Genomic DNA, 9364 nt, shown 5'->3' on the forward strand with positions numbered 1-9364 from the left:
TTGTAGCTTGCATTTAAACAAAAGTAGAATAGGGAAATCGAGAACCAGACCCATAAAACTGTCATAAGGCGCTGCCGATTAAATGGGAAGGAGGCGGCCTCAAGGAAGAACGTGTTCTCTGGAGGACACATGTTTTTGGGGACATAGTCAAGAGTACAATATAAATATGATTTTTGGGATGGCTACACTAAAAAAAAATGTAGCTAGACTTGTGTAACAACCAAGTACTTTATTTCAAGCCTTTATCTCAGGCATTTCAAACCATAAACCTGGCAACAATAATTTCTAATCACAATTTCCATATCTAACTGGCAGTGTAATAAAATTTCCATAAATTCAAAATGTTTTTGTGCTCAATTAGCGTATAACATTGTCATAACCTTCCGCCAGGCGCCCGGGCCTCAGGCCTGGATCCAACAAGACCCACACAAACCCAATACCCAAAACCGAGTCCCTATTTTTAACCCCATACCTCCAAAATTCATCCCCCGTGCATCCTCCAATCAACAGGTAAAAACTGATTTGATATGCGGCCGGAGGAGGACCGTGCCAGAGTCGGAGCCGGGATAATGCTCATTTCCATTCGGTTTCGCTGGAAAATTATGTCTGACGCAAAGTGCCTGGGGCATAGTTTTCCCCATTTTCCATATTTACCTTCAGTAGATGCGCGTGGCGCGATTTAAATTATGATGACGCCAAGGCGCCTCCTCCTCGACCTGTTGGTGGGCCTTCCATCCTGTTTCCACTTGGCATTTAAATACACTTGGGGAAAATGTTACAGGTCTTGATTTTTATATTAAATTATGTACTGAAATATGAGGGAGTGAATACATTTTTTTAATAAATATAACAATTTTACCCTTAAGAGTTTTTAGTAATCATTTCCAAACTGAAAGTCATAAGTTTTTTTTCTTAAAACAGGAAAGGATAACAAGGCTGTGCGGCGCTTCCACGAAACTATAAATTTTCCAGCTCATGATTACGCCAAAAGAAATATTAATTGGGCAGGAGCTGCAGCAGGAGCAGCTGCCGCCGCCTAATCTTATCAAATATTTGACAATAACCCAATTAGTAACCACCTACAGGAGGATCGGTGCAGCCAGCAAAGGACATCCGAACGAAAAACAAACATTGCGCAAAAAAGGAGACCTTTTTCTACCTTTTTTTTCGAGAAATGCTACCAGGGAAGCTGACAGAGAATAAGACATCAGAGAGGACAACGCAGACGCAGCTGCAAAAGACGCAGGACAATGATGTCAAGTCGAAGTCAAAAGATGCTCGCGTCAACCATAAAACTAGCCGCCTCGGCCAGAGATAAGGCCAAAAGGACCGCCCCTGGCGGGGTTATCCTGCCAGGCATCCTGGCCGACGCACACACAGCCAGAGCCTCTAATTTGTGAAACTTGCCTACAGTTTAGAAAACGCACCGGGTAGTCCAACTGACAAAAGGCCCAAGATTCCTTCTTGCCGTGACATTTGAGATTTTGCAGTCGATGATTTTCAATGCTGGACATTGTCATCTTCGAATTCTATAGATTCCCGATCCGTGTCGTGTGGATGGATGGAAAAAGCGCAATTGAAAAGCCACAAAGGGATCCGAAAATTTGCCATAATCATGACATTTTGTTCGCCCGCCTCTTTGTCTTTCTCTGAATTCTTCTGGGTAGAGGATCTTTTCTTTACTTTACGATATAATCGTTGTAATGTTGCGTCTTTATTGGAGTTTGCGACGATATCGAAGAATGCATAGACGACAGTAGATGATGACTTTGTTGTTGATATTGTTTGGGGGACTGTCCTTTTGATGTCTTTTTTAGGAATAAATTGTAAGAGAATGTATTATTTCTTAAAAATGACAGTAATCTTTAATCCTCTCTTTGTGGCTGTTGTAAAGTCTGAATATTTTCTGTAAGAATATTTAGTATAAATCCAACAAATAGTAAAAAGAAGGGAAAGCTTACTTCGGTACGTCGGTAAAATTATTTAAGGTACTCCGCTTGAGAATCGGATGATAATTGGGGAAGATATAGCTTTCTCTGTGGAGCCTATAGGGGAAAACCCCATTTTCAAGGGATCCCATCAGAAAAATGGACAAAAAACCTAAAAAATATTTTGTCTCAGGATTTTGATGCAGAATGGTGCAGAATCGATCTAGAAATCGTTTAAGGTACTCCGCTTGAGAATCGGATGAGAATTGGGGAAGATATAGCTTTCTCTGTGGAGCCTATAGGGGAAAACCACATTTTCAAGGGATCCCATCAGAAAAATGGACAAAAAACCTAAAAAATATTTTGTCTCAGGATTTTGATGCAGAATGGTGCAGAATCGATCTAGAAATCGTTTAAGGTGCTCCGCTTGAGAATCGGATGAGAATTGGGGAAGATATAGCCATCACTGTGGACCCTATAGGGAAAAACCCCATTTTCAAGGGATCCCATCAGAAAAATGGACAAAAAACCTAAAAAATATTTTGTCTCAGGATTTTGATGCAGAATGGTGCAGAATCGATCTAGAAATCGTTTAAGGTACTCCGCTTGAGAATCGGATGAGAATTGGGGAAGATATAGCCATCACTGTGGACCCTATAGGGGAAAACCTCATTTTCAAGGGATCCCATCAGAAAAATGGATAAAAAATCTGAAAAATATTTTGTCTCAGGATTTTGATGCAGAATGGTGCAGAATCGATCTAGAAATCGTTTAAGGTACTCCGCTTGAGAATCGGATGATAATTGGGGAAGATATAGCTTTCTCTGTGGAGCCTATAGGGGAAAACCCCATTTTCAAGGGATCCCATCAGAAAAATGGACAAAAAACCTAAAAAATATTTTGTCTCAGGATTTTGATGCAGAATGGTGCAGAATCGATCCAGAAATCGTTTAAGGTACTCCGCTTGAGAATCGGATGAGAATTGGGCCATCAAGATATAGCCATCACTGTGGACCCTATAGGGGAAAACCCCATTTTCAAGGGATTCAGAAGAAGGGAGGTTGATCCAGTAGATGCAACGGAGTACCTAGTCCAGACGTGCGATTTTTTAGGATTCGCTTTTATTGATTGTCAGTCCGACAATGAATCAAATTAAGCACGAAAACTAAATAAACTATAAACATAAAATCCCAGCATCCTTACAAGCCCCAAAAAGCCCTTTGAAATACTCGAAGAATTCTCCCCCAATGCAGACCCAATTAAAATTAATTTTATTCAATTCGAAATCAAGTCCCAGCAGTGTCTTTTCAATTTTCTTGCATTTCTTTTGTTCGCTCGCTTAAGGAGCGATTATTTAATCTGGAGCTATTAATGCCAGGGGGTAGGGGAGTGCTCCCCAGTTGCCAGTATCCTTGGGTTTTTGTGTGCTCAGAATGCGAATCCAGTTAGTCAATGCTTATTGATGTTTAGTTGCTGTTGGTGCTGGTGCTGTGGTATTATTTCACTTGCGTTTCCGCTTTTAGCTTTGTTTACTTTTACGCTTTGGACCCAGACAAAAGCCCCCCAAAGATCCCCCAAGCTTCATACTCCGACCACCTTATCCCCAATTCTCCATGCCGAATCCTCCATCCCTTCAATAAACCGAACAAGCCGCACTATGTTTTGGCATTTGGGTTGCTTGTTTTTCCCAATGTCTTTTGCCTTTTTCCCTCGTTTGGTTTCGTCCTTGCTTTCTTTTTTTCCGCCTGGCTCCTGCGAATCCCTTGACAATGCAATAAATTGCGCAAAAATTGGAAAAATAGAATTTTAGCCGCACCACCATTTCCAATAACAGTAGTAACAATAAAAACAGTATGGCAAAAATAAGTTGAATATTTAATCAAAATCAAAATACTAATATTGTTTAAAAAATATACATAGAACAGAATTAATCATCCAATATTAAGTACCATCCTAAGACTAATTTATAGGAACCATCCAGTATATTTTCTTCTTATAGAACTCCTTTTCATTCAAAATATATTAACTTGATTATTTATTACCCATAAAATTATCTATTATTACCTGTATTTAATAAGTATAATTTATATAGTGCTTACTGTACTTAGTCGAGGCAAAGCTCCTCTGGCTTTCACGCAATATATCCACCTCTGCTCCTTTTTCCTCCCACCCACCACCACTGCCCTCCGCCTTCTCTACGGAAATCAAGTGCTAAGCTTCCCACAACGCAATCAATTGATTTCTATTGTTTTGTTAAAATGTCGTGCCGGGGCCCTGTCCCCGTCCCCAGACCCTCCTCACTCCCTTAATCCCCCTACGCCCAAAAAAGTGTGTCCCTCTTACCAATATTTCTGTTCTATTTGAGCTTTCATTTGTTGGCCCCCCAGCCCGTTTCTCGTCCTGTGGCATTTTTATAAATTGCTTTGTTGTGGTCTTTATTGAAATTTTTGAGGTTACTTTTGTGATTGTTGCTCCCATTCCGATACAGCAATAGTAGCAACACCAACAGCAACAAAAAACAACTTCTAAATAAAACTGTCCATTATTTTTGTTTATTTGTTGATTTTACTTTTGGCGTCTGACGGACATTTTGCATTTCTATTTTCCCGCTCTGTTTTTGTAAATATTTTTTTTAGACTCGAATCTTTTTTCGTTTTTTTTTTTTTTTGTAAAATATTCATGAGTTACGTTTTTGGGTTGTAAATGAAAAACGTTCTTTTGGGGATTTATGGTAGTGACTTTTTTCACGGCAATACTTTTCAATGGTTTGATAATTTATAGTTTCGGATATTTCGTTAAAAGGATGCTCTATTTTTATGCAAACTGTTTTTCCTTTTTTTTAGGTTGGGGAATCGAAACATTGGATCAGTTTGTAAAAGGCTGCATTCGGTTTTTTATGGGCCAGATTTAACAGGACATAAATGTCCTGGGAACAAAAAACAGATAAATTGCAAGCAAAGGGAATTTATATCGAATTATTGATAGAATTAAAAGAAATGTAATTGGTTATTAAGTTGAGAATTAAATGTGATGCACCAAAGCATCAAAAAAAATGGACCAAGAGTTTCAATTGATTAATTTAAATAGATTTTTTTTAGTTAACATTTTACCCGCATTGGAGGAATTACAGCATCCAGATGCGAGTCACATAAAGTATCCAGGAAAGATGTCAGGTTACTGATTTCTATCTGCGAGTAAACCCTAAAATCCATTAGATTTCTTTTGACAGGCGCGGGTTTATTAATAAAATTTTTTATGATTCCTAAAAAGGGAATATAAAGGAACCTCTCCGTCGATAAGCATCAGCCTCGAGAAAGGGTACTACAAGGAATAGAGGTTTCATTTTTATGTAGGCTTACCTGGAACCACAAATATGACAAAGGTCGGCAATTGGGACATCTGTTAGGGCTACACACCTGTTGATAAGGTGGCTAATTTTATTTCCCTTCTTAAAAACTTGTACGTTTCTACACAGAAAATTAGTTGATGATTTGTCTTGAATCTAGATGCCGAAATACGCCAAAAGGAAAACTTTCTGGGCTGATCCTTGACTCTCGGCATCCTGGGCTGCAGCTTTATCAAATGAAGTGTGAATGGAGCAAACTCTGCCAAAGGGCAAAAAGTAATCAAAATGAAAGTAAATAATAATAATAAAAAAGGAAAAGCAAACAATGCCTGACGGGCAGCTCGGTAGATAGATGTCTGATTGTGTTAAATGTTCTTGGCCATTTGGGTTGATAGACAGCTGAAAATGAAATCAATGCCACAATCCCAACAATCACTGCATCACCGGGCCGGCCTAAGCCTTTCCCTTGGCCCCCTTAAGGATCCATCCTTAAAGGATGCATCCAGTCGGGCGTACGCATGTTGTTTATTTTTGTTTGCCAGAGGCATTTTATTATCCTTTCTTGTGTGGGAAAATGAATAACCCATAGCCCGGCCTGTGTATACGTACACATATTTGGATAAACAGGAACCCTTCCGACTTGTTGTTTTCGGCCCTTTCGCCTCAAGTCAGAATGTCCTGGGAATTGATTGAATCTAGGCCTGGTCAGCATCGTCTTCAAAATTTGATTTCAGGTTAAACGCAATTAAATTTTGCCTTCGGGTTTGATTTGATTTTCCCTCTTCGGCCCTGTTCCCAGTCCCTTGTTTATCCTCGAGAAAATTGAGATTTTATGCATTTCCCCAGAAAACTAACTTCAATCTAGTTGCTTTTTGTTGTTTTCGAGTTGAAGTTCCATCCAGATGCGGTCGGTCAACTGTCGAAAGGATTTTGAAATTTTGTTCAAGTTCGGTTTTGCGGATGCCATTGCAGGCTTTGATTAATTGATTATGTATTACCAGAAGATGCCAGGACAACATGCTCGAATGTCTCGGGTTTTATCCCGGATGTCTGCTAATTAGTTTTTGAGGTTTCATTTCGTCAGGCGGATGTTAAAAGGAGTTAGTTTTAAAAAGCCTTTTCCAAACTTCAAATAGTTAAAATAGTTATAATGGAGTCTAAAAATTCTTTAGATATTTGTCCACTTAAAACGGGAAATTCCTAACTTCGTCTAGCAATTTCCACTTTGGCCAGAAATATTTATTACCAAGTTCGTTGCCAAAAGCCATGAAGTTCCAAATATGAAGTTCAAGGGCTCTCGACGTCGGGACTAAAATAAAAATCCTTTGGCACATTTCATGCTCACTTGGCGTCCAAAACGAAAAATCTCAAAAATATATTTGCACTATCCCAGCGTGATCTCCAGCATGAAATCCAAAATCGCCGAACAAAATAAAAGAAATCAGAAACCGGCTAAGCGCCAAAAAAGCCGTAAAGAAATAATGTCTGGCCAAGTCAACAAGCGGAGAGCGTTATCCTTGGAGAGGCGCTGGCCAGAAAAAGGAAAGCCGCGGAGAAACGGGCACATAAAATTCAATAAAACGCATATTTGGCTGTCATTTGTTCCGAGTTTTGGGCGCCAAAGTGCCACAAAATTTGCCACAGCAGCAAACAGAAAATGGCGCTAAAGTTGCAAAAGAAAACACAAACATACCCATACTACACAGAGTGAGAAGGGAAAAGCGGAAAGAAAGAGAGAGACGAAGCGGATGCCGCTGGGGTGCAAACAGGACACAGACTGACAGAGGAACATGGACCTAAAGCTGTCATAAGTGAGTACTAATGTCACACTCACTATGGACTATGCGGGTTTTACTTAATTTTAATGTTAAATATTAAAAATAACTATTTAAATGAAAGAAAAATATTACGATCTATTTAGAAATAATAAAAAAAACTATCTCTACAAAATACTTTTGTGTATTTAAGATAATTGTTAATATAAGAAATAGAAATATGGAGATACCTGAAACTTCTGAAACTTCTTTAAAATATTTCTTGGCCCCTGATAACTTTGTTTATCAAATCCCCCCTGAATTTTTATACCATCCTCTCCCTGGCATCATCATCTTCCTCATATTTGAAATGATTATAAACATTTTGGCTGATTTAGCTTATTTTGCTCTTCGACTGAAAGTAACTTGCGGCTTGCCTACACTGCCCCTGCTCCTGGCACCTCTCCCATCCTGGCACGCACTTCCGTTTCTACGGCTGTCGGGATTTTTTCCATCGTAGTTGTTGTTATGATTCTGGCCTAAAGACTTCCGTTCTCTGGCTCTTTAACTTCGCTTTCGGGGCCGACGCCCGTGAACTTTTGTTGCTGTTTTGCGGCTTGTTTGCATATGTCGAGTGGGGAGTGACGGAGTCTGGGGCGGGATGGTGAGTCAAATGTGCAAATTTGTTTTGCTAATGTTTATGCAAATACGCGAAAACACATCAAGCCGAAGTCGAAGTGAGAAGACAGAAGAAAAAAACAGAAAAAGGCACAAACTCCTACTTGCTACTGCTCTGGTGTTTATGAAAATGTCTGGTAAGTAGATGGCTTTTGCCCCATCCACGCCACCTCCTGCCACGTCCTGCCACGCCCCGTTCATTGTCGCTTCTTATGTAAATTTAATGCTAAAATGTTTATTTTAGTAAGATTTGCTTAGCTCTTCAAATGCTCCGGAGGTGGGGGCTGGGCCTTGTTTATTCCAGAGGCAGAGGGGCCCGACATCCATATAATGCTAAACGACGCATAATTGAAACATTATGTCAGATTATTGTTAGCATCGGAAGAGATTTACTTAGTTTGCTATTTTTTTGCTCCTTTTTCTCGGCTTGTGTCCTTCATAGGGTCGGTGGGGTGGTAGTGGGAGATAATTGACCGACATAAACAATATTGCGTTCGGGACAGAGAAAGTTTTTTGGTAAAGATAAGTACAGATTTTTTCTTGCTATTTAATGGAGCCAACAGATAAAAAAAGCTCAAGGATATGTGTGTTTAGAGATGGAGAAATGGGAAATTATGGGATTTGTTTGGGTTCTTTGGGGACAGTTGGTATCTCTACAAACATAAAGCAGAATTTTTGAGTAAGATTACGCTAGGAGTTGATTTTTTACTTAAAGAGGAATCTTTAAAAAAAAAAGGAATTTTGTGAAAATGATAGGACTATATACAATTAATTTACGAAATCGAAAGTGATATTTTAGCCTTTTCCCATAGGAATATTATATTCCTTTGCTTTTTTGAACATTGGGTAATTTTCTCTAGAAATCCCCCAAATACTATTATTTCAGCACCAACGCCTGCCTTTAAATTAAACTGTTACAAATTGAATTTCAGATTTTTTCTTAAGGTTTTTCCTATTTTTTTGTACAGGACCTGCACCGAACTTGTTCCCCCATGGAGAGGCTATCTAAATAACAGGAAATGGTCAAAGGCAAAGGGCACTGGCACTCACTTTTGACTTTACACACACCACTGGCAAATGCCTAATTGAATTGTAGCAAAAAATAAAAAAAAAAACGAAATTGGGGAAAAAACTGGACAGGGAATCACTTAAAATCTTTTGATGTCCGGGACAATGGGCCATTGTGCGAGTGGCGTACAAAACGGAAGTTATATTCACTTTAAATGAATCACAAGACAGAGGACGCCAAGGGAAGCAATAAAATAATTTTCTTAGACCGACTCGAGAGAATCTATATATAATATAATTTCTTTTTTTATTTTTGTAGCGCTTCCGGCGGCAGTAACAAGGACGAGGACGAGACCGAGCCGGCCTCCCACTGGAGACAATTTCGCTTTGTGGCATCCTTGGTTCTTCCTCTGCTGCAATCACAAAGGACAGGACGTGGGAGGAAAAGGACCTGGCAGAAAAAAAAACATTAAAACAAACTATAAAATGCAATCGATCTAAACTGTATAAACCGGAAGAGAGAAATGTGGCATTGTATAATGGAAATGGGTTTTTCTCTTTTCGTCCTGCAGGAGCAGGAGGCATCAGGCTCCTGGCAAACACTGGCAAGAAGGAAAATTGCACAAGTCTTAATGGAGTTGAGCGGGGCA

This window comes from Drosophila bipectinata, chromosome 3L, assembly GCF_030179905.1.
Source record: "Drosophila bipectinata strain 14024-0381.07 chromosome 3L, DbipHiC1v2, whole genome shotgun sequence".
Taxonomy (NCBI): domain Eukaryota; kingdom Metazoa; phylum Arthropoda; class Insecta; order Diptera; family Drosophilidae; genus Drosophila; species Drosophila bipectinata.